The sequence below is a fragment of the Pongo pygmaeus genome, chromosome 20 (assembly GCF_028885625.2).
Source record: "Pongo pygmaeus isolate AG05252 chromosome 20, NHGRI_mPonPyg2-v2.0_pri, whole genome shotgun sequence".
Lineage (NCBI taxonomy): Eukaryota > Metazoa > Chordata > Mammalia > Primates > Hominidae > Pongo > Pongo pygmaeus.
Genome location: NC_072393.2, coordinates 11194338 through 11220307, shown reverse-complemented (window position 1 = coordinate 11220307; position 25970 = coordinate 11194338). Strand labels below are relative to the sequence as shown.

The 25970-nt window shown below is 50.0% G+C and overlaps 1 protein-coding gene across 18 annotated transcripts in view; it reads right to left on the bottom strand.

Moving 5' to 3' along the window:
* The window catches only part of SMARCA4 (SWI/SNF related, matrix associated, actin dependent regulator of chromatin, subfamily a, member 4), a 100922-nt gene extending 96182 nt beyond the window's left edge, over nucleotides 1-4740 (bottom strand). For 14 of the 18 annotated variants that reach the window (XM_054463906.2, XM_063657815.1, XM_054463910.2 and 11 more), the window contains exon 1: nucleotides 4492-4740. The gene's annotated coding sequence lies outside the window, so the exon portion shown is untranslated. Of the gene's footprint in view, nucleotides 1-3933; nucleotides 4284-4491 lie in introns of those variants that run through there. The other 4 variants (XM_054463904.2, XM_054463911.2, XM_054463914.2 and 1 more) reach the window with 2 other exon arrangements.
* Nucleotides 4741-25970: the final 21230 nt, after the last annotated feature.

Below are 25970 nucleotides of genomic sequence, written 5' to 3'. Positions count from 1 at the left end.
GAGCCTACATGTGGACTAGGCTCCACCATCTAGACGTGTGTAAGCACACTCTATCATCTTCACACAACCACAAAATCATTTCACAACGCATTCCTCAGAATGTATCCCTGCTGTTAAACAATGTGCAGCCATTAAGGACAAAATGGAGGAGCTGATTCCTTTGCTACCACTTTGAAACATACAGAACTTATTACGAGAGGAAAAAGTATATTATCTGTGTCATCCCACCAGGCTGTTGCAGGAATCCTAATAAATGATGAGAGCTAACAACTGTTTAGCACTACGTGCCAGGCACCATTCTAAGCACTTCGCATTTGTCACTGGTTGTTCAGCTCTTGCAGCAATCCTACAAGCTGGATACTAGTACTGTCCCCCTTTGCAAGTCAAGAGTGGGATGTAAGCTACTAAGAACAGGACCCTTGTCTGCCCGTTCCCCATGGAATCCCCAGCTCCCCAGCAGTGCCTGGCACATGGCAGGCGCTCAATGCATGTTTGTTCGCCACATAAATGGGGAAGAGTGGCTGGGTCATTTCTTGCACAACTCCAGGGGGCACCATTCACATTGTGTTCTGTCTACAGGCACCATGAATGGGTCCCTCTGTGCCATGGCAGCCTTGATGACCAAGGGATGGAAAAAGACAAAACCAGGAGTCAAACCCAGGTGGTTGACTTGACAGCCCTTGTGGAAAGAAAATAACCCTAGGCCTTAGTTTCCTTACTGATAGAAAGTTCCACCAGACTAGCCGGGCACGATGGCTCACTCCTGTAATCCCAGCACTTTGGGAGGCCGAGGTGGGCAGATCACAGGACGCCAGGAGTTCGAGACCAGCCTGGCCAACATGGTGAAACCCTGTCTCTACTAAAAATACAAAAATTAGCTGGGCATGGTGGTGCACATCTGTAGTCCCAGCCACTCCAGAGGCTGAGGCACGAGAATCGCTTGAGACCAGGAGGCAGAGGTTGCAGTGAGTCGAGATCGCGCCACTGCACTCCAGCCTGGGCGACAGAATGACTCTATCTCAAAAGAAAAAAGAGGCCGGGCGCGGTGGCTCATACTTGTAATCCCAGTACTTTGAGAGGCCAAGGGCCAAGGTGGGTGGATCAGTTGAGGTCAGGAGTTCAAGACCAGCTTGGCCAACATGGTGAAACCCCATCTCTACTAAAAATACAAAACTTAGCCAGGTGTGGTGGTGCACGCCTGTGATCCCAGCTACTCAGGAGGCTGAGTCAGAAGAATCGCTTGAACCCGGGAGGCAGAGGTTGCAGTGAGACAAGATTGCGCCATTGTACTCCAGCCTGGGCAACAAGAGTAAGACTCCATCTCAAAAAAAAAAAAAAAAAAGAAAGAAAGTTTCACCAGACATCTGCCCAAAACCCTAGTCCCTCCCATGCTCCCACCTCCCACGCTCCCACCTCCCACAAACAGCCAAAACATGGAATGGTCTAAGGTTATCTCCTGGTGTTTTGAGGGTCCCCAAGGAGAAGCAAAGATACACAAATAAATTGTAAATAAATACACGTATGTTGGAATGCTCCTCACTGACAAAAAGTTTAGAGACCACTGCACTACCCTATATCACAATTCTGATGACATCACCTCCCCTGCTCAAAAGCCTGCACGATCAACATTTACGTCTCCTAAAGGGCTGGACACAAAATGATTTTAGGTGGCCCATGCAAAACCATTTATTACTTTCCTAACTATGCGTGAATTAATTTTTATTTCTTTTTTTAGACAGGGTCTCACTTCGTCACCCAGGCTGGAGTGCAGTGGCTCAATTATGGTTCACTGCAGCCTGTACCTCCTGCCCCAGCCTCTCAAGGAGCTCGGGACTACAGGGGCATTGTGCTCCAGCCCAGGTTACAGAGCGAGACTCTGTCTCAAAAAAAAAAAAAAAAAAAATCAAGTGTTCACTATGCATCAGGTGCAGCAGTGTGTTAGCGGCTTCCCATGTGACCTCATTCAACCCTCACAAGAAGCCTGTGAAGTTTCAGGCATCCTGGTCCTACCTGTTTCACAAGTGGGGGGCCCTACTGCTAAGCGCCTCGCTTGAGGTTAAGCTACGATTTAGAGAGCTGGGTGTGAATCCAGGAGGTCTGATTCCAGAATGAGTACTCCTTACCACCACCCCACGCTAACCACCACCCCACACTTTGTAGTGGAGAGGAGGACAACTGAGGTTCAGAAAACAATGGCTTGGAAAGTGCAAAAACTGTTCAAACAACTAATCTGTATCCCTTACAATCCATCCCCAGTCCTGCACCAAGCTTTCTTTTTTTCTTTATTTTTTTTGAGACTGTCTTACTCTGGTGCACAGGCTGGGATGCAGGGGCACAAGAATGGCTCACTGCAGCCTCCACCTCTCTGGCTCAAGCAATCCTCCTACCTCAGCCTCCTGAGTAGTTGGGACCACCGGTGCATGCCACCTCACTCGGCTAATTTTTGTATATTTTGTAGAGATGAGGTCTCACTATGTTGCCCAGATTAGTCTCAAACTCCTGGGCTCAAGCAATTTTCCCGCCTCAGCCTCCCCAAGTGCTGGGATTTCAGGTGTGAGCCACTGCACCCGGCCCTGCAGCAAGCCTTTTACACAGATGGTCACGCGATCTTCCACAGGACCCCCTCGTTCAATCCACAGAAGTTCGCCAAAGACCTACTATGTGTCAGGCCCAGGGTACTGTGGGGCCAGCCAGGCAGACACAACCCCAGCTCTCAAGGTGCTGGGGGTGACAGCCACACTGGAAAGGACCAAGTTGATGTATGAATGTAGCTGAGGGGAACAATGGCTAGTCCGAGGTGGCCAGGGAAAGTCAAAATACAATCCTGGCGCGGTGGCTCACACATGTAGTCCTAGCACTTTGGGAGGCCGAGGTGGGTGGATCACCTTAAGTGAGGAGTTTGAGACCAGCCTGGCCAACATGGTAAAACCCCATATCTACTAAAAATACAAAAATTAGCCAGGCGTGGTGGCGGGCGCCTGTAGTCCCAGCTACTCAGGAGGCTGAGGCAGGAGAATCGCTTGAACCCAGGGGGCGGAGGTTACAGTGAGCGGAGACTGGGACTCTGAACTCCAGCCTGGGCGACAGGCAAGACTCTGCCTCAAAAACAAAATACAATCCTACACACCCTCCCTGATTTTGAGGCCCCCTCTTCCAAGCAGCCCCCGTGATCTCTGGCTACCACCGATCCCCTGCCTGTCCGCTGTGTCCCTCTCACAGTGCAGGTTAAGAGCATTAAATGATAGGCCAAGAGAGTTTGTTCCCACATTTACCACCCGCTCCCCTCCAAGACTGCTGAGGCTCCAGGATCCAACCCCCGACCATCCAACACTTAGTAGGGCCTCAAGAAGTTATTTGCTGAACAATGAGGGAGATTGGACCAGACAATAACAATAGTGCTTCCCGCTTGCCAGGAACCATTTTACAGGCTTTCACCAATTCTATTTGGAAGATTACCCCCTTTCACAAAGGAGCTTTCACAAAGGAGGAAAACTAAGAGGTTCAGGGAGGTTAAGCCACTTCCCTAAAGTGACAGTGTGCTAAGTGACTGACAGCACCAGGAATCAAGCTTGAATGCAGCCTATCTATCCAAACTGAAAACTTGTTTCAAATTCCTGCGAAGCGGCTTTTCCGCTTATTCCCTTTCTACTTTCCCCAAGGAGTCACTGACCAAAAAAAAAAAAAAAAAAATCAAGACTGGTGTCTTCAAGATCGGGACAAAACACTCGCCCAAAAGGTCCACGTTGAAAAGAAAAGCCTTAATCTGAAAAACCAATTGGGAAGCAGAAAAAAGGATGCAAAAGAAAAGCAATGCTTTTACACAGCAAAGGATTTCCTCCGTGCTCCCCTACTTGCCGCCGGCCCCATCCCCAACCCCAATTCGGGCAAACATTTTGAAGTCACTAACTGCAAGGCACTGAGGGAGTCCTTTACCTTTCCTTGAAAATCTGGAATGACTCGTTTTTAAGACAATTTGAGGTCGGCTAGCCCAAGGGGACCGCTAATGCCCGTGTCCGGCCGACGCCGGACATATCTGGAGGTTTGGCTACTGAGCCTCGATCGCAGCTTCGCCAAAAACGCAACATTCGGGTCGGACCCGTTACCACGCAGCCAGAAAAGCCCCAACGCCTGCCTATTGTTGCAGCCGCTGTAATTGGGAGGGCGACTGTAGGGGTGCCGGGCGATGGGGGCGAGCTTTGTCCGGCGACCCCGGCGAGAGCGCGCGCGGAGAGGATCGCGCGGCCTCCACGCGGCCCGGGCCCCCCACCCACCCCGCCGCTCCGCGGGGGCCGCCGCTGCCGCGGCCTCGCGACACTGTGGCCTTCCCCACGAGCGCGGCTGCCGGCTGGGCTTCTTGACCCTCGGGCGCCGCCGTACCCCGGCCCCGCACAGGGAGCGTCGGCAGCCCCCTCCCCCCTCGGCGCCCCGGCTCCATTCAAACCGCCCTCCCCGGGCCCGCGCCGCGCTGCCCCCGCGGCCCGCGTTCCTTACCGGGAGCCGCCGGCGCCGTCGACTTCCCGGCGCCTCCCCCGCCCCTCCGCGCGGGGCCAGGGGCAGAATGGGCGTCTCGCTTGTCTTCACGAAACAAAGAAGCCGCCGCCGCCGCCAAGAGAGGGGAAGCCTCGCGCGCGCGCCCGCCCGCCTCGGCCACCGCCCCCCCTTCACACACACACGCGCGCCGCCCGCGCCCCCGCTGCGCGCGCGCTCGTCGGCTCCCCTCCCCCTCAGCACCGCGGCGGCCTCTTCAGCTTCCGCCGCCTTCCCGGCCTCGTGCGCGCGCTAGCCCGCCCTTCCGCTCCCCGCGCGCGTGCGCGCCCGCCCCTGGGCTGACAGGGGTGGGCGTGGCTCGGAGGAAGCACGCGCGGCCGATGCACCGCCCCACTCGGGCCGCGATGGCCTCGCGCCTGCGCACGCTTCGCCTTCTGCACGCCGCGCGTCCTGACGCCCCGGAGCATGCGCAGAGCGGGCGCCACTGCGGCGGCGGCGGCGGCGGCGGCGGCGGCGGCGGCGGCGGCCGGAGTGACGGTGGGGCCGCTGGGGGATGGGATCCCGGTGGCCGTGGGGTCTGTGGAGAAAGGAAGTCCCTGAGGCTCGGAAATAGGAACCCTGGACCGTAGGACTGGCCGCCTGGGCCAAGACCGGGCAGTGGTTTCCCGCGGGCCAAGGGCGCGCCTGGGAACCGCTTTGATCCCTGACCTGGGGTGGCGAGGCCTATTTGGGGAGGGTAGGCGGGGCCCGACCGTGGCCGCCTTCTCTGCAAAATTTCCCAAGTGCCATTAATTAGCTTAGCAAATATTTATTGATCTGCTACTGTGTCCCAGCCGCCGTGGAGCCCACGGTCTAGTGGGGAAGGAGGACAAGAAGCAAGATTAATAAGCAAAATAGTGCAGTGTGAGAGGCCGGATTGGTGGCTCACGCCTGTAATCTAGCACTTTGGGAGGCCGAGGCGGGCAGATCACCTGAGGTCAGGAGCTAGAGACGAGCCTGACCAACATGGTGAAACCCGTCTCTACTAAAAATACAAAAATTAGCCGGGCGCGGTAGCTCACGCCTGTAATCCCAGCACTTAGGGAGGCCTAGGCTGGTGGATCATGAGGTCAGGAGATGAGACTATCCTGGATAACAGGGTGAAACCCCATCTTTACTAAAAATACAAAAAATTAGCCGGGCGTGGTGGCACGCGCCTGTAGTCACAGCTACTCGGGAGGCTAGGCAGGAGAATCGCTTGAACCCGGGAGGTGGAGATTGCAGTGAGCCGAGATCGTACTATTGCACTCCAGCCTGGGCGACAAGAGTGAAATTAAGTCTCAAAAAAAATAAATAGTACAGTGTGAGGTGGAGACTGGGAGGATCATGGACATTTTAAATAGGGCAGCCAGGGAAGTCGTCGTTGCAAAGAACACGTTTGAATGCAGACAGGCTGGTGGTGAAGGAGAGAAATCTTCCTCTGAGAGTGAAGGCCCTGAGCCTCTTGGCCTCTTCTGTGTGTTTTCTTTTTTTGTTTTTTTGTGTTTGTTTGTTTGTTTTGAGACGGAGTCTTACTCCGCTGCGCAGGCTGGAGTGAGGTGGCACGATCTCAGCTCACTGCAACTTCTGCCTCCCAGATTCAAGCGATTCTCCTGCCTCAGCCTCCCGAGTAGCTGGGACTACAGGCGCCCGCCACCACGCCCGGCTAATTTTTGTGTTTTTAGTTGAGACAAAGTTTCACCATGTTGGCCAGGCTGGTTTTTAACTCCTGACCTCAAGTGATCCGCCCACCTCAGCCTCCCAAAGTGCTGGGATTACAGGCGTGAGCCACCTCACCTGGGTGGGTTTTTGTTTGTTTATTTTATTAGAGACAGGGTCTTGCTCTGTAACCCAGGCTGGAGTGCAATGGTGTAACCACAGCTCATTGCAGCGTCAAACTCCTGGACTCAAGGGATCCACCTCAGCCTCCCAAATAGCTGTGACTACAGGTACATGCCACCACCACCAGCTTTTTTTTGTCCTGTTCTGTAGAGCTGAGGTCTGCTGTGTTACCCAAGCTGGTCTCAAACTACTGGGCTCAAGCAGTCCTCCTGGCTCAGCCTCCCAATGCGCTGTGATTACAGGCATGAGCCACCAAGCCTGGCCCCAGAAGGACCTGGGTTTAAAACATGACTCCATTGCTACTACCTGGGTGATGTATGGGTAATACCAAGCAGGTTTACCAGACCATCTACACCTCACTTTCTTCACCTGTGAAACAAACAATAAGGCTGGGTGCGGTGGCTGACATCTGTAATCCCAGCACTTTTGGAAGCCAAGGTGGGCAGATCACCTGAGGTAAGGAGTTCGAGACCAGCCTGGCCAACATGGTGAAACCCCGTTTCTACTAAAAATACAAAAAAAAATTAATTAGCCAGGCATAGTGGCAGGTTCCTGTAATCACAGTTACTCAGGAGGCTGAGGCAGGAGAATTGCTTGAACCCAGGAGGTGGAGGTTACAGTGAGCCAAGATCATGTCATTGTGCTCCAGCCTGGGTGACAAGAGTAAAACTCCATCTCAAGGTCGGGCACGGTGGCTCACGCCTGTAATCCCAGCACTTTTGGAGGCTGAGGTGGGCGGATCACAAGGTCAGGAGATCGAGACCATCCTGGCTAACACGGTGAAACCCCGTCTCTACTAAAAATACAAAAAAATTAGCTGGGCATGGTGGCGGGTGCCCGTAGTCCCAGCTACTCAGGAGGCGCAGGCAGGAGAATGGCGTGAACCTGGGAGGAGGAGCTTGCAGTGAGCCGAGATCGCGCCACTGCACTCCAGCCTGAGCGACAGAGCAAGACTCCGTCTCAAAAAAAAAAAAAAAAAAACTCCATCTCAAAAAAAAAAAAAAAATGCTGGGCCCAGTGGCTCACGTCTGTAATCCCAACACTTTGGGAGGCCGAGGCGGGTGGATCATGAGGTCAAGAGATTGAGACCATCCTGGCCAACGTGGTGAAACACCGTCTCTACTAAAAATACAAAAATTAGCTGGCTGTGGTGGCGCGTCCTTGTAGTGCCAGCTACTTAGGAGGCTGAGGCAGGAGAATTGCATGAACCTAGGAGGCGGATGTTGCAGTGAGTTGAGATCGTGCCACTATACTCCAGCCTGGCGACAAAGGGAGACTCTGTCTCAAAAACAAAACGAAACAAAGAAAAACCACCAGAAACAATAATGGCTCCCACTTCCACTGCTTGGTTATGAGGAATCATGAGAGCAGGCAGCCCACCTGCTAGCTCTGTGATCCTCAGCTAGTGTTATTGAATAGTGCACAGTAAGTGAGCAAGTAGAAAAGTGGGATCTGAACTTGATTCCTCATTCATTCAAGTAGTTGTGTTTTTGTTTTTGTTTTTGAGACACGGGCTTGCTGGGTCATCCAGCATGGACTGCAGTGGCACGATCAGTACTCACTGTAGCCTCGACCTCCTGGGCTCAAGTGATCCTCCTGCGTCAGCCCCCCGAGTAGCTCGGACTACAAGTGCGGAACACCACACTCAGCTCATTTTCTTAAAATTTTTTGTAGAAACAGTGACACTATGTCTTCCAGGCTGGTTTCAAACTCCTGGGCTCAAGTGATCCTCCCACCTCAGCCTCCCAAAGTGCTGGGATTACAGGCATGAGCCACGGCGCCCAGCCAAGTAGTATTCTTATGCTCTTTCCAAATGCTAAGCATTGAGCTAGGAATACCCTGCAGCAATGCATGGAGGAGGCAGGGTTGCTGCCCATGGAGTGGACAGTATGACTGTTTCCTAATTGTCTTTTATGCTAATCACACTAATATGCAATAGTGTAAAGAAAAACAGGCCGGGCCGGGCGCAGTGCCTCACGCCTGTAATCCCAGCACTTGGGAGGCCGAGGCAGGCGGATCACCTGAGGTCAGGAGTTCAGGACTAGCCTGACCGACATGGAGAAACCCTATCTCTACTAAAAAAATACAAAATTAGCTGGGTATGGTGGTGCATGCCTGTAATCCCAGCTACTTGGGAGGCTGAGGCAGGAGAATCGCTTGAACCCAGGGGGCGGAGGTTGCGGTGAGCCATGATCGTGCCGTTGCACTCCAGCCTGGGCAACGAGCGAAACTCTGTCTCAAAAAAAAAAAAAAGAAAAACAGGCCGGTTGTGGTAGCTCATGCATGCCTATAATGGCAGTACTTTGGGAGGCCCAGGCTGGCAGATCACTTGAGGACAGGAGTTCAAGACCAGCTTGGATAACATTGTGAAACCGCATCTCTACAAAGCAATACAAAATTTTCCAGGTGTGGTGGTGCACACCTGTATCCCAGTTTCCCAGGAGACTGAGGTGGGAGGATTGCTGCAGCCTGAGAGGTTGAAGCTTCAGTGAGCTTTGATCCCACCACTGCACTCTAGCCTGGGTATCAGAGCGAGAGCGAGACCCTATCTCAAAACAAAGTCTTCAGTGGCACGATCTCAGCTCACTGCAACCTCCGCCTCCTGGGTTGAAGTGATTCTCCTGCTTCAGACTCCTGAGTAGCTGAGATTACAAGTGTGCACCACCACACTGGGCTAATTTTTGTATTTTTGGTAGAGACTTGGTTTCACCATGTGGGCCAGGCTGGTCTTGAACTCCTGTTCTCAAATGATCCACCTGCTTCAGCCTCCCAAAGTGCTGGAATTACAGGCGTGAGCCAGAGCGCCCAGCCAAATGAGTGATTCTCGATGTTACATTGGCATCACTTTTTAGACAAACCTGATGCCTTTAGCACTTACATTCATGTATATAATATATTTTGAATTACTTTTTGTATATAGGATAAGGATTGTTTAATATAAGAATACCCAGTTGTTTCAGCACCAGTTGTTCCACACTGTCCTCTTCCCCATTGAATTACCTTGGCACTTTCATAAAAAATCAGTTGACTGTTAAACTGAGTGTGGTGGCACATGCCTGTAGTTCCAGCTACTTAGGAGGCTGAGGTGGGAGGATCATTAGAGGCCAGGAGTTCGAGACTAGCCTGGGCAACATAGTGAAACCCTGTCACTACAAAAAAAAAAAAAAAAAAAAAAGCTAAAAACAGGCCAGGCACAGTGGCTCATGCCTATAATCTCAGCCCTTTGGGAGGCCGAGGCGGGCAGATCACCTGAGGTCAGGAGTTCGAGACCAGCCTGGCCAACATGATGAAACCCCATCTCTCCTAAAAATACAAAAATTAGCTGGGCGTGGTGGCAGGCACCTGTAATCCCAGCTACTCAGGAGGCTGAGGCAGGAGAATCACTTGAACCCAAGAGGCAGAGGTTGCAGTGAGCCGAGATAGTGCCATTGCACTGCAGCTTCTGCAACAAGAATGAAACTCCATCTCAAAAAAAAAGGAAAAAAAACTAACAACAAACAAAAAATCAATTGACTCTTCAAGTGTGGGTTTGTTTTTGGACTATATTCTGCTCATTGATCTCTATGTCTGTCTTTATGTCAATACTACAGTACCTTGATTATTGTAGATTTGTAATGTCTTGAAATCACATAGTGAAGTCCTCCAAGTTTGTTCTTTTTTCAAATTGTTTTGGTTACTCTAGGTCCTTTGGATTTCTGTGTAAATTTTAACATCGCCTTGTCAATTTCTACCAAAAAATATAATGGGATTTTGACTGGGATTGCAGTTAATCAGTAGATCAATTGGAGAAGAATCACCATCTTAACAAGATGTAGTCTTCTAATCCATGAACATAGTATATCTCTCCATTTATTTAAGTCTTTTCTCATTTTCATTAAATTTTCTCCTTTCAAGCCTTTCCTACTCCACTGAAATGACTCTTGTCAAAGTCACAGGGACCTCCTTGCAGTTAAATCCAAGGACCAGTGCTCATCTTCACCTTCCTTGACTTCCCTCTGTGGAACAATCTCCTCACTTCCAGGCTTCCAGGGCACCACTCTCCTGGGTTTCCTCCCACATCATCAGCTGGCCTTTCCCAGGCTCTTGTGGCTTCCTCCTCCTCACACTGTCCTCTTAATAATGAACTGCCCCTGGGACCTTGGCCCCATATCTGCATTGACACCCTTGGCTTCCAGACTTTAAAAAAAAAACATCTACAGACTGGGCGCAGTGGCTCACACCTGTAATTCCAGCACTTTAGGAGGCCGAGGCGGGCAAATCACAAGGTCAGGAGTTTGAGACCAGGTCAATATGGTGAAACCCTGTCTCAGCCGGCACGGTGGCTCATGCCTGTAATCCCAGCACTTTGTCTGGGATCACAAGGTCAATATGGAGTTCGAGACCTCGTCAATATGGTGAAACCCCGTCTCAGCTGGGTGCAGTGGCTCACACGTGTAATCCCAGCACTTTGGGAGGCCGAGGCGGGCAGATTACAAGGTCAGGAGATTGAGACCATCCTGGCTAACACAGTGAAACCCCGTCTCTACTAAAAATACAAAAAAATTAGCTGGGCGCGGTGGCAGGCGCCTGTAGTCCCAGCTACTTGGGAGGCTGAGGCAGGAGAATGGCATGAACCTGGGAGGCACAGCTTGCAGTGAGCTGAGATCCCACCACTGCACTCCAGCCTGGGTGACAGAGCGAGACTCTGTCTCTAAAAAAAAAAAAAAAAAAAAAAAGAAACCCTGTCTCTAGTAAAATACAAAAATTAGCCAGGTGTGGTGTGTCAGGCACCTGTAGTCCCAGCTACTCGGGAGGCTGAGGTAGGAGAATCTCTTGAACCCGGGAGGCGAAGGTTGCAGTGAGCCAAGATCGCGCCACTGCACTCCAGCCTGGGTGACAGAGCGAGATGCCATCTCAAAAAAAAAGAAGGGGAGGAGAGGGCAGGGCAGGGGAGGGGAGGGAAGGGAAGAGGAGGGAACGGGAAGTGGGGGAGGGGAATCATCCCAGAGGAGAATGGATTTTTTTTTTTTTTTTTTTTGAGACAGAGTCTCCCTCTGTTATCCAGGCTGGAGTGCAGTGGTGGGATCTCGGCTCACTGCAAGCTCCGCCTCCCAGGTTCACGCCATTCTCCTGCCACAGCATCCCGAGTAGCTGGGACTACAGGCGCCTGCCACCACGCCCAGCTAATTTTTTGTATTTTTAGTAGAGACGGGGTTTCACTGTGTTAGCCAGGATGATCTCGATCTCCTGACCTCGTAATCCACCCGCCTCGGCCTCCCAAAGTGCTGGGGTTACAGGCATGAGCCACCGCACCCAGACTTCTTTTTTTTTTTTTTTTTTTTTTGAGACGGAATCTTGCCCTGTCACCCAGGCTGGAGTGCAGTGGCGCAATCTTGGCTCACTGCGACCTCCATCTCCCAGGTTCAAGCGATTCTCCTGCCTCAGCCTCCTGAGTGGCTGGGATTACAGGTGGATTCTTCTCTTTTACTCAAAGATGAGGGCTTGAAATAACAACCCACCCAAGTCCAGAACATGAAAATGTAAAATCATTGACTTACACTTAACTTGCCACTGCAAGTTAAACACTTTTTCAGTAATATCTCCAGATCTTCCTTGGAATATGAAATCACTCATTAATTAACGAAATGTGCATTTATTCATCAAAAATGTCTTCTTGTGACTGGGCACAGTGGCTCACACCTGTAATCCTGGGTATTTTGGGAGGCTGAGACAGGCAGATTGCTTGAGCCCAGGAGTTCAAGACCAGCCTGGGCAACATGGCGAGACCCCATCTCTACTAAAAATACAAAAATAAGCGTGGCATGGTGGTGAGCACCTGTAATCAGAGCTACTCGGGAGGCTGAGGCAGGAGAATCACCTGAGCCCAGAAGGCTCTCTAGCCTGGTGATAGAGGAGACACTGTCTCAAAAAGAAAAAAAAAGAGGTCAGGCACGGTGGCTTACATCGGTAATCTCAGCACTTTGGGAGGCCAAGGCGGGCAGATCACACAGTCAGGAGTTCAAGGCCAGCCTGACCAACATGCTGAAACCCTGTCTCTACAAAAAATACAAAAATTAGCCGGCGTTTTTTTGTATTTTTTGATTAATACAAAAGAGATTAAGGAGAATCGCTTAAAGCCCAGAGGCAGAGGTTGCAGTGAGCCGAGATCGTAACATTGCGCTCCAGCTAGGGCGACAGAGCAAGACTCTATCTCCAAAAAAAAAAAAGAAAGAAATTGGCCGAGCTCAGGCCTGTAATCCCAGCACTTTGGGAGGCCGAGGCGGGCAGATCACAAAATCAAGAGATCGAGACCATCCTGGCCACCATGGTGAAACCCCGTCTCTACTAAAAGTAGAAAAATTAGCTGGGTGTGGTGGTGGGCATCTGTAATCCCAGCTACTCAGGAGGCTGAGGCAGGCGAATCGCTTGAACCCAGGAGGCGGAGGTGAGGTTGCAGTGAGCCAAGATCGCCCCACTGCACTCCAGCCTGGTGACAGAGGGAGACTCTGTCTCAAAAAAAAAAAAAAAAAAAGAAGACAGAAAGAAAGAGAGAGAGAGAGAAGGGGAGGGAGAGTGGGAGGGAGAGAAAATGACCTATTGCCCTCAAATCTAGGCCTCAAAAGAAGGTGATTTTCCAATTAGCTGGGCATGGCGGCGGGCACCTGTAGTCCCAGCTACTTGGGAGGCTGAGGCAGGAGAATCACTTGAACCCAGGAGGCGAAGGTTGCAGTGAGCCAAGATCATGCCACTGCACTACAGCCTGGCGACAGAGAGAGAGACTCTGTCTCAAAAAAAAAAGAAAAAAAAAAAGAAGAAGGTGATTTCCCTAAACCTAGCAGTGAGATGTATGGTGCAGAAAACAATTCTTCCAAGACAGAAACTCAGGGCAATAGCTTTATTTTAGCTGGTAGCTGTGGTTTTAACACAATTCAGGAAATACCCAGCATTTCACATTATGTTTATACTAAGCATACCACTTCTACCAACTACATATGGAAACCTGACTGCCCACACTTGTCAGAAATTTTGTAGGTGTTTTATTTTAGCTATATTGTTTTATCTTAAGTTGAATTTATTAAGTTCTTCTAAGATTCTAGCTCTAAATTATGGCACTTTGGGTCTCCACCAAGAGTAATAAACTGGGTGTGGTGGCTCATGCCTGTAATCCCAGCATTTTGGGAGGCCAAGGTAGGAGGATCGCCTGAGCCCAGAAGTTTGAGACCAGCCTGGCCAACACAGGGAGACAGTATCTCTAGAAAACTTTTAAAAATGAGCGAGGTGTGGCAGCACATGCCTATAGTCCCAGCTACTTGGAAGACTGAGGAGAGAGAATCACTTGAGGCTGGGAGATCAAGGCTGTGTGAGTCATGATTTCATCACTGCACTCCAGCCAGGGCCACAGAGCAAGACCCATTCTCAAAAAAATAAATAAAAAGGAATAAACTATTGAGATGCACAACAGATGAGATGAATGAATCTCTTTTTTTTTTTTTTTTTTTTTTTTTGAGACGGAGTCTTGCTCTGTCGCCCAGGCTGGAGTGCAGTGGCACAATCTCGGCTCACTGCAAGTTCCACCTCCCGGGTTCACGCCATTCTCCTGCCTCAGCCTCCCGAGTAGCTGGGACTACAGGCGACCGCCACCACGCCTGGCTAATTGTTTGTATTTTTAGTAGAGACGGGGTTTTACCGTGTTAGCCAGGATGGTCTCAATCTCCTGACCTCATGATCCGCCTGCCTCGGCCTCCCAAAGTGCTGGGATTACAGGCGTGAACCACCGCGCCCGGCCGAGATGAATGAATCTCTAGGGAATTATGCTTTGGGCAGGAGTGGCGGGGTGGGGGAGGGGGGTGGTGCGGGAAGCCAATCTCAAAAATATTACATACTATCTGATTAATTTTTTTTGTTTTGTTTTGTTTTGATTTGATTTGTTTTGAGATGGAGTCTTGCTGTGTCTCGCAGGCTGGAGTATAGTGGTGCAATCTTGGCTCACTGCAACCTCTACCTCCTGGGTTCAAGCAATTCTCCTGCCTCAGCCTTCTAAATAGCTGAGATTGCAGGCGCCCACCACCATGCCCGGCTAATTTTTGTATTTCTAGTAGGGATGGGATTTCACCATGTTGGCCCGGTGGATCTCAAACTCCTGACCTCAAGTGACCCACTCGCCTCAGCCCTGATCAGTATTTTGAATGTGGGCGTGAATATGCAAACCTACGTAGGAAGCAAATTGTATACAATTTACTACACATGTGCACACACACACACACACACACAAATGAGTACAAGTAAAATGGAGAAAATCCACCTAAGATTGCGCTGGGTGTGGTGGCTCATTCCTGTAATCCTAGCACTTAGGGAGGCTGAGGCGAGCAGATCACTTGAGGCCAGGAGTTTGAAACCAGCCTGGCCAACACGGGAAAACCCTGTCTCTACTAAAAACACAGAAATTAGCAAGTCTTGGTGGCGGGCACCTGTGGTCCCAGTTTTACTCGGGAGGCTGAGACAGGAGAATCTCTCCAACCTGGGAGGCGGAGGTTGCAGTGACTGAGATTATGCCACTGCACTCCTGCCTGGGTGACTGAGCGAAAGTCCATCAAAAAATAAATAAATATATAAACCTGGGAGTGGCATCCACAAGACGGTGGCAGAACAGGTTTTCCAACCCTGAACTGGAGCTACTGGAAGTGTCCCAAGGCAAGCCAAGCCAGGGTTTCCCAAACATCACCTGCAGATGTGCTCTCTGAGAAGAGTGAGCCCAGTCTGAGAAGAGTGAGTCTGGGCCTCAGCAGGTCTGCTTCTCTCAGAAAAAGCATTTCGCTGTTCTGGGCTTATCCAGCTATTACTTTTCCCTGGGGCTGCACACCAATTCTTCTAATGACTTTGTAAACATTTATTTAGTTAGTTACTTTTTGAGGCAAAGTCTCACTTGGTCACACCCAGGCTGGAGTGCAGTAGCACAATCATGGTTCACTGCAGCATCAACCTCCAGAGCTCAAGCCATCCTCTTGCCTCAGCCTCCTGAGTAGCTGGGGCTACTGCTGCTCACCTCCACACCTGGTTAATTTTTTTTATTTTTTGTAGAGATGAAGTTTCACCATGTTGCCCAGGCTGGTCTTGATCTCTTGATCTCAAGCAATCTTCCCACCTCAGCCTCCCAAAGTGCTGGGATTAAAGGTATGAGCCACCATGCTAGGCAATTTTGTAAACTTGAAATGCACTTCTCTGAAAACAGAAGACAGCAACAGCCTCTTAAAAATCATAAGTGTAGGCCGGGTGCACTGGCTTACGCCTCTAGTCCCAGCACTTTGGGAGGCCAAGGCAGGCAGATCACAAGATCAGGAGTGTGAGATCAGCCTGGCCAGTATGGTGAAACCCCGCCTCTACTAAAAAAAAATACAAAAATTAGCTGGACGTGGTGGCACGCACCTGTAGTCCAGCTACTCTGGAGGCTGAGGAAGGAGGATCGCTTGAACCTGGGAAGCAGAGGTTGCAGTGAGCTGAGGTCGCGCCATTGCACTCCAGCCTGGGCAACAAAATGGGACTCCATCTCAAAAAAAAAAAAAAAAAAAAAAAAAAAAAAAAAAAATCGGCCAGGCGTGCGGTGGCTCAAGTGTGTAATCCCAGCACTTTGGGAGGCCGAGGCGGGTGGATCACGTGAGGTCGGGAGTTCAAGACCAGCCTGACCAACATGGAGAAACCCCGTCTCTACTAAAAATAAATAAATTAGCTGGGCATGGTGGCAGATGCCTGTAATCCCAGCTACTCAGGAGGCTGAGGCAGGAGAATCGCTTGAACCCAGGAGGCAGAGGTTGCAGTGAGCCTAGATTGCGCCATTGCACTCCAGCCTAGGCAACAAGAGCGAAACTCCATCTCAATTAAAAAAAAAAAAAAAAAGGCTGGACGCAGTGGTTCATGCCTGTAATCCCAGCACTTTGGGAGGCCGAGGCAGGTGGATCACAAGGTCAAGAGACTGAGACTATTCTGGCTAACATGGTGAAACTCCGTCTCTACTAAAAATACAAAAATTAGCTGGGTGTGGTGGCTTGCGCCTGTAGTTCCAGCTATTTGGGAGGCTGAGGCAGAGGCAAAGGCAGAGCTCACAGTGAGCCAAGATCGCGCCACTGCACTCCAGCCTGGCAACAGAGCGAGACTCTGTCTCAAAAAAAAAAATCATAAGTGACAACTTTGAGAAGCGTACGGGGGCAGATGACTTGAGGCGAGGAGTTTGAGACCAGCCTGGCCAAAATGGTGAAAACCCATCTCTACTAAAAATTCAAAAATTAGCTGGGTGTGGTTACAGCTACTTGGGAGGCTGAGGCATGAGAATTGCTTGAACCCAGGAGGCAGAAGCTGCAGTGAGCTGAGATCGTGCCACTGCACTCCAGCCTGGGCAACAGAGCGAGACTCTGTCTCAAAAAAAAAAAAAAAAAATTAAGAAGTGGCAGCCACCTCACACTGTTAGGAGAGCTACTATTAAAAAAAAATAAGGCCAGGCATGGTGGCTCATATCTGTAATCTCAGCACTTTGGGAGGCCCAGGTGGGGGGATCACTTGAGCCCAGGAGTTCAAGACCATCCTGGGCAACAGAGGAAGACCTTTTTTCAACTAAAAATAAAACATTGGTCTGGCCATGATGGTTCACCCCTGTAATCCCAGCACTTTGGTAAGCCGAGGTGAGCAGATCACTTGAGGCCAGGCTGGCCAACATAGTGAAACCCCACCTCTACCAAAAATACCCAAAAGAACCTGTCTCTACCAAAAATACCCCATCTGTACCAAAAAAAAAAAAAAAAATCAAAAATTAGCCAGGTGTGGTGGTACATGCCTGTAGTCCCAGCTACTCGGGAAGCCGAGGCACCAGAATCGCTTGAACATGGGTGGCAGAGGTTGCAGCAAGCCAAGGTTGTGCCACTGCACTCCAGCCTGGACAATGGAGTGTGACCCTGTCATAAAAGAAAAGGGAAATTTTATGTAATGTGTATTTTACCACAGTTTTTTTCTCTTTTTTTTTTTGGCACAGGTTCTCACTCTGTTGCCCAAGCTGGAATGTTGTGGTGTGATCATGGCTCACTGAAGCCTCAACCTCCCAGTGGTCAGGTGATCCTCCTACTTCAGCCTCCCACTACAGATTGGTACCAGTACACCCAGCTAATATTTGAACTTTTTTTTTTTTTTTTTTTTTTTAGAGATAGGGTCTTGCTATGTTGCCCAGGCTGGTCTCAAACTCCTGGGCTCAAGTGGTCCTCCTGCCTTGGCCTCCCAAAGTGCTAGGATTACAGACATGAGCCACCGTACCCAGCCTTTTTTTTTTTTTTTCCTGAGATGGAGTCTCACTCTGTCGCCCAGGATGGAGTGCAGTGGTGCGATCTTGGCTCACTGCAAGCTCTGTCTCCCAGGTTCATGCCATTCTCCTGCCTCAGCCTCCTGAGTACCTGGGACTATAGGCGCCCACCACCACACCCGGGTAATCTTTTTGTATTTTTTTTTTTTTAGTAGAGACGGGATTTCACCATATTAGTCAGGATGGTCTCGATCTCCTGACCTCGTGATCCGCCCGCCTCGGCCTCCCAAAGTGCTGGGATTACAGGCCTGAACCACTGCGCCTGGCCTTTTTTTTTTTTTTTTTTTTTGAGATGGAGTCTTGCCCTGTTGCCCAGGCTGGAGTCCAGTGGCACGATCTCGGCTTACTGCAACCTCCACCTCCCGGGTTCAAGCTACTCTCCTGCCTCAGCCTCCCGAGTAGCTGGGATTACAGGTGCATGCCACAATGACAGAGCTGTTTTGTTTTTTGTTTTTTGTTTTGTTTTTTTTTGTATTTTTAGAAGAGACAAGGTTTCACCATGTTGGCCAGGCTGGTCTCAAACTCCTGACCTCAGGTGATCCGCCTGCCTCGGCCTCCCAAAGTGCTGGGATTATAGGCGTGAGCCACCGTGCCCAGCTTTACCACAATCTTTTTTGTTTGTTTCTTGTGTTTTGAGACAGTCTCACTCTGTCACCCAGGCTGGAGTGCAGTGTCAAGATCTTGGCTCACTGCACCCTCCACCTCCCAGGTTCAAGCGATTCTCCTGCCTCAGCCTCCTGAGTAGCTGGGATTACAGACACGTGCCACCACACCGAGATAATTTTTGTATTAGTAGTAGAGATGGGGTTTCACCATGTTGGTCAGGCTGGTCTCAAACTCCTGACCTCAGGTGATCCACCTGCCTTGCCCTCCTAAAGTTCTGGGATTACAGGTGTGAGCCACCACACCCGGCCTGCACAATTTTTTAAAAAGTCATAAACAGCAATACTCCAGGCCACCCAGCTATCCACCGCTGAACTCTGCCTAGGTCCTTGTGATCAGTTTCAGGTGCCGGCTGAGAGATGTGAGAAATCTTCAAACGAAAAGAATCAGCCCCAGTTAACTGAGAATTTACTGCTGATCTGGTTGCCCTGGGAAATTTAAGAGACTGATTTCATCTGATTAAGAGCATGGCTTCTGGGCCAGGTGTGGGGGCTCAAGCCTGTAATCCCAGAACTTTGGGAGGCCGAGGTGGGCAGATCACCCGAGGTTAGGAGTTCGAGACCAGCCTGGCCAACATGGTGAAATCCCATCTCTGCTAAAAATACAGAAATTAGCTGGGCATGGTGGCAGCGTGCCTGTAGTCCCAGCTACTCGGGAGGCTGAAACACAAGAATCACTTGAACCCAGGAGGCGGAGGTTGCAGTGAGCCAAGATCGCACCATGGCACTCCAGCTTGGGCGAGAGAGTGAGATTGTGTCTCAAACAGAAAAAAAATATATATATATGGCTTCTGTATTTCTGGACTATTTCCAAAGCGAGGGGACACGGCGGTGCTTGTCATGTACTCACATCGTGGGACCTTCTGAGATTAGTTTCATGTTCCATGTGACAGAATGGAATTAGGAAGGCACCAGGCGGCAGTGAGTCAGCCAGCAGGCGTGGGAATTACTGCCAAGAGGCCTCACTTGGAAGAAAAGCTGTTCTTTTGGGGGCCAAAGCTGATTTTCTTTTTTTTTTTTTTCAGACGGAGTCTCGCTCTGTCGCCCAGGCTGGAGTGCAATGGCGCGATCTTGGCTCACTGCAAGCTCCACCTCCCGGGTTCACGCCATTCTCCTGCCTCAGCCTCCCGAGTAGCTGGGACTACAGGCGCCCGCCACCACGCCCGGCTAATTTGTTGTATTTTTAGAAGAGACGAGGTTTCACCATGTTAGCCAGGATGGTCTCAATCTCCTGACGTCGTGATCTGCCCGCCTCAGCCTCCGAAAGTGCTGGGATCACAGGCGTGAGCCACCACACCCAGCCTTTTTTTTTTTTTTTTTTTTTTTTGATGTAGGGTCTGACTCTTTCACCCACAGTGGAGTACAATGGTGTGATCTCATCTCACCGCAACCTCTGCCTCCCAGGCTCCAGCCATTCTCCTGCCTCAGCCTCCAGAGTAGCTGGGATTACAGGTGCCCACCACCACGCCTGGCTAATTTTTGTATTTTTAGTAGAGACAAGGTGTCACCATGTTGGCCAGGCTGGTCTCGAACTCCTGACCTCAGGTGATCCTTATATCTATACCTCCGCCTTCCAAAGTGGTGGGATTATAGGCGTGAGCCACCAGGCCCGGCCAGTACTGGAATGTTAATGACAATTTTTTTTTTCTTAATTTTCTTTTTTTCTTTTTTGGGATGGAGTCTCATTCTGTCACCCAGGCTGGAGTGCAGTGGCTCACTGCAACCTCTGCGTCTCAGGTTCAAGTGGTTCTCCTGCCTCGGCCTCCCAAGTAGGTGGGATTATTCGGTGCCCCCCACCATACCCAGCTAATTTTTGTATTTTCAGTAGAGACGGGGTTTTGCCATGTTGGCCAGGTTGGTGTCAAACTCCTGACCTCAGGTGATCTGCCTGCCTCAGCCTCCCAAAGTGCTGGGATTAGAGGCGTGAGGCACTGTGCCCAGCCTTTTTTCTAATTTTCTTGTAGAGAGGGGTCTCATTATGCTGTCCAGGCTGGTCTCAAATTCCTCAGCTTAAGTGATCCTCCTACCTCAGACTCTCAAAGTGCTGAGATTACAGGCCTGAGCCACCATGTCTGGCCAAATATTTTAATTTCTAATGATGAAGATTTTTGTTTGTTTGATCTGATAGCAAACCAGGTTGTGTAGTCTATCCTCCTGCTGAGAACTAAAAGAGCTATTCCAGGAATTTTAATGTTGGCATTATAGGCATTTTGGCTTAGTTACTTCTTGGTTGAGGGGGATTTCCTGTATATGGTAGAATGTTTAGCAGCTCATTAGATCCTAGTAACACCTCTCCTCCAGTTCTGACAACTAGAAATGTCTCCAGATATTGTGAAATATTTCCAGGGAGGTCAAAATTTCCCCTGCTTGAGAACCAGTGGACAAAACAAAACATTTAATTTATTTTTCTTTTTGTGTGTGTGTGTGTGTATGTGTGGTTTTTTTTTTTTTTTTTTTTGAGATGGAGTCTTGCTCTGTCGCCCAGGCTGGAGTGGTGCAATGGCGGATGCTGGCTGACTGCAAGCTCCGCCTCCCGGGTTCAGACCATTCTCCTGCCTCAGCCTCCCGAGTAGCTGGGACTACAGGCACCCGCCACCATGTCCATCTAATTTTTTGTATTTTTAGTAGAGACGGGGTTTCACCATGTTAGCCAGGATGGTCTCAATCTCCTGACCTCCTGATCCGCCCGCCTTGGCCTCCGAAAGTGCTGGGATTACAGGCGTGAGCAACCGTGCCCGGAGTTGTTTTTTTTTTTGAGACAGAGATTTGCTCTGTCACCTAGGTTGGACTGCAGTGGCACAATCTTGGCTCACTGCAACCTCTGTCTCCTGGGTTCAAGTGATTCTCCTGCCTCAGCCTCCTGAGTACCTGCGATTACAGGTGCCCGCCACCATGCCTGGCAAATTTTTTCTATTTTTAGTAGAGACGGGGTTTCACCATGTTGGCCAGGCTGGTCTTGAACTCCTGACCTCAAGTCATCTGCCCACCTCGGCCTCCCAAAATGCTGGAAGTACATGAATGAGCCACGGCACCTGGTACATTTTTCTTTTTTCTTTTTCTTTGAGACGGAGTCTGGCTCTGTCACTCAGGCTGGAGTGCAGTGGCGCAATCTTGGCTCACTGCCACCTCTGCCACGTGGGTTCCAGCGATTCTCCTGCCTCAGCCTCCCGGTTAGCTGGGACTAGAGGAGCGCACACCATGCCCAGCTAATTTTGTATTTTTAGTAGAGACGGAGTTTCACCATGTTGGCCAGGCTGGTGTCGAACCCCTGACCTGAGGTGACCCGCCCACCTTGGCCTCCCAAAATGCTGGGATTAGAGGCTTGAGCCACCGCACCCAGCCTTCACCTTAAAATATTTTTGGGCGAGCACGCTGGCTCACACCTGTATTCCCAGCACTTTGGGAGGCTGAGGCCAGTGGATCGCCTGAGGTCAGGAGTTTGAGACCAGCCTGGCCAATGCAGTGAAACCCCATCTCTACTAAAAATGCAAAAATTAGCCGGGCGTGGTGGCTAATTTTTAGAAATAGAAATAGAAATTTTAGAAATAGAAATTTTTTAGAGATAGGGTCTCGCTCTCTCGCCTAGGATGGTGTCAAAATCCTGGGCTCAAGGGATCCTCCTGCCTTGGCCTCCGAAAGTGCTGGGATTACAGGCATGAGCCACAGCACCCAGCCTTGTTTTGTTTTACTAGCTGTTCTCATGGGTGTGATATGTTATCTCTCCCTCTTTTTTTTTCTTTTTTTTTTTGAGATGGGGCCTCGCTCTGTCACCCAGGCTGGAGTGCAAGGGCGCGATCTCAGCTCACTGCAACCTCCGCCTCCCAAGTTCAAGTGATTCTCCTGCCTCAGCCTCCCGAGTAGCTGGGAGTACAGGCATGTGCCACCACGCCCAGCTAATTTTTTGTATTTTTAGTAGAGACGGGGTTTCACCGTGTTAGCCAGGATGGTCTTGATCTCCAGACCTCGTGATCCGCCTGCCTCGGCCTCCCAAAGTGCTGGGATTACAGGCATGAACCACCACACCCAGCCTCTCCCTCTTTTTTTTTATTTTTATTTATTTATTTTTTTTTGAGACAGAGTCTCACTGTCTTCACCTAGGCTGGAGTGCAGTGAAATGATCATGGCTCACTATGGAGTCAACCTCCAGGGCTCAGGTGATCCTCCACCTCAGCCTCCCAAGTAGCTGGGACTACAGGAGCACACTAGCTCACTCAGGTCATTTTTTTTTTTTTTTTTTTTTTTTAGAGGGAGTCTTGGTCTGTCACCCAGGCTGGAGTGCAGTGGCACGATCTCGGTTCACAGCAACCTCTGCCTCCCAGGTTCAAGCGATTCTCCTGCCTCAGCCTCCCAAGTAACTGGGATTACAGACACCCACCACCATGGCTAACTTTTTGTATCTTTAGTAGAGATGGGGTTTCACCATGTTGGCCAGGCTGGTCTTGAACGCCTGACCTCATGATCTGCCCACCTTGGCCTCCCAAAGTGCTGGGATTACAGGTGTGAGCCACTGTGCCCCGGCTATATTTTATTTTATTATTTATTTATTTGTTTACTTATTTATTTATTTATTGAGAGGGAGTCTTGCTCTGTTGCCCATGCTGGAGTTCAGTGGCATGATCTCCGCTCATTGCAACCTCTGCCTCCCAGGTTCAAGCGATTCTCCCACCTCAGCCTCCCCAGTATCTGGGACTACAGGCACATGCCAGCACATCTGGCTAATTTTTGTATTTTTAGTAGAGATGGGGTTTTTACTAAATTTTTCATATTTTTAGTAGAGATGGGGTCTCCCTATGTTGCCCAGGTCAGTCTCAAACTCATAGGCTCAAGGGATCCATCTACATCAGCTTCCCAAAGTGCTGGGATTACAGGCATGAGGCACTGTGCCCCACCGTGACAGGTTACTTCATTGTGGTCATCCTCTTGATATTTTGAAAGCATTCAAACTCTATAGTGCCTTTTATATAATTAAACAACAATTTCAAAGAGATGGAGGTCTCACTATGTTGACCAGGCTGGTCTTAAACTCCTGGTCTCAAGCAATCCTCCCATCTTAGCCTCCCAATGTGCTGGGATTACAGGTGTGAGCCACCACATCCAGCCTATAGTGGCTTTTGTAAAACCCCTACAGAGTGAGGCCTATCATATTATTTCAAAAGCCTTCACCCAATATCTAACTGTTCTCAGAAGAAATAGGGAGACTTTTCAGAGCATCACTACCTAAGCAAGGTCACAGATTGGAGCCCCAGCTAGGAGGAAACAGAGTTGTCAACATTAGATGTGCCTCAACAAAGACCAGTGCAGTCCCTGCAGGGGATGATGAAAACTTTTCAAAACCAGCTGTCCCATGAGTAAAGTTTAAACCAATCCACAGAGCACAGATCCTACACTGATAAGCAATAACACTATAGCAGAACTCAAGCAATGGAAAATCCTACAAGTTTTAGCATGAATAACATCCACAAGAGCTGGGTTATTAGAGCAGAGCACCTCTCCCTGGTTTTGATTCAAAGAACTTGCCAGAATTTAAAGTAATTATTTTTTCATGTAATTATTTGCTGCAAGGCTGGGCACGGTGGCTCACGCCTGCAATCCCAGCACTTTGGGAGGCCGAGGCGGGGCGGATCACAAGGTCAGGAGATTAAGACCATCCTGGCTAACACGGTGAAACCCCGTCTCTACTAAAAATACAGAAAAATTAGTCATGTTGGCCCGGCTGGTCTCGAACTCCTGACCTCAGGTGATCAGCCCGACTCGGCCTCCCAAAGTGCTGGGATTACAGGTGTGAGCCACTGTGCCCGGCCCCTGCATTTTATTTCAATGGAAGGATGTCTAACTTAATTTTCCCACAAATGGTTTCCAGATCAGCTCTCACTCAGGGCAAACACCAGATCAGGCCTCTACAAGGAACCACAGATTAGTGCAGCTGGGAAATGGGTAACGCCCACCTGATAGAGAAAGGGGGTTCTCACTCCCTCTAGTGTTCACCACACACTACAGATGTCCTGCTGTTCCCCTGCGAGGCGGCCAGTAATACCTACCATGTCAGCTTTGAAATAACCAAGATGTCACTAAGTAGATGGGTGAATAAACCAACTGGGGTCCATGCAGACAATGGAATATATTCCGTGAGATAATATATTACACTAGAAAAGAACTAGCTGCTCAGGAGGCTGAGGTTGGAGGATCACTTGAGCCCAGGGGTTCGAGACAAGCCTGAGACCCTATCTCCATGAAAAAAAAAAAAAAAAAAAAAATTAGCCGGGCATGGTGGCACATGCCTGTAGTCCCAGCTACTCAGAAGGCTGAGGCAGGAGAATCGCTTGAACCCGGGAGGCGGAGGTTGCAGTGAGCCGAGATTGCACCACTGCACTCCAGCCTGGTGACAGAGCTAGACTCCATCTCAAAAAAAAAAAAAAAAAAAAAAAAAAAAAAAATCTGCCGGGTGCGGTGGCTCCTGCCTGTAATCTCAGCACTTTGGGAGGCTGAGACGGGCGGATCACGAGATCAGGAGATCGAGACCATCCTGGCTAACACGGTGAAACTCCGTCTCCACTAAAAACACAAAAAATTAGCCGGGCGTGGTAGCGGGTGCCTGTAGTCCCAGCTACTCGGGAGGCTGAGGCAGGAGAATAGCGTGAATCCAGAGCGGAGCTTGCAGTGAGCCGAGATCGCACCACTGCACTCCAGCCTGGGCGACAGAGGGAGACTCCTTCTCAAAAAGAAAAAAAAGCAGGCCGGGCGCGGTGGCTCACGCCTGTAATCCCAACACTTTGGAGGCCGAGGTGGGCGGATCACGAGGTCAGGAGATGGAGACCGTCTTGGCTAACGCAGTGAAACCCCGTCTCTACTAAAAATACAAAAAAAAAAAAAAAAAAAAAAAAAAATTAGCTGGGCGTGGTTGCAGGCGCCTGTAGTCTCAGCTACTCCGGAGGCTGAGGCAGGAGAATGGCCTGAACCCGGGAGGCGGAGCTTGCAGTGAGCGGAGATCGTGCCACTGCACTCCAGCCTGGGCGCCAGAGCGAGACTCCGTCTCAAAAAAAAAAAGCCCCATAGGTACCTACCCTGTGTTCACTTTATCTTATGGAAAGTGACCATTTACTGGGCGCCAGACGAATACATAATTGACTATCCCCCTACCTGCTCCTTTTCTGTAGGAATATGTGAATTACATATGGATACATTTGGGATACATTACATATATGGATTATATTACATACGGGCACATTACTTTCCCATTTGCCCTCCAGTCCCCTTTTCCCCTTCAAATACTGAAGCCCTCAAAATAATTTTTGGAGAAAGACACAGATTATGAACTGTTTCCGTGATTCTGTTTCGTTCTTTTTCTCTTTTTCTTTTCTTTCCTTCCTTTCCTTTCCTTTCTCTCCCTCCCTGCCCCACTCCTCCCTCCCTCCCTCCCTCTGTCTCTCTCTCTCTCTATCTCTCTCTTTCTCTCCCTCTGTTGCCCAGGCTGGAGTGCAGTGGTGCACAGCGATTCTCCTGCCTCAGCCTCCTTAGTAGCTGGGATTACAGGCGCCCACCACCACGCTCGGCTAATTTCTGTATTTTTAGTAGAGATGGGGTTTCACCATGTTGGCCAGGCTGGTCTCAAACTCCTGACCTCGTGTTATCTGCTCGCCTTGGAC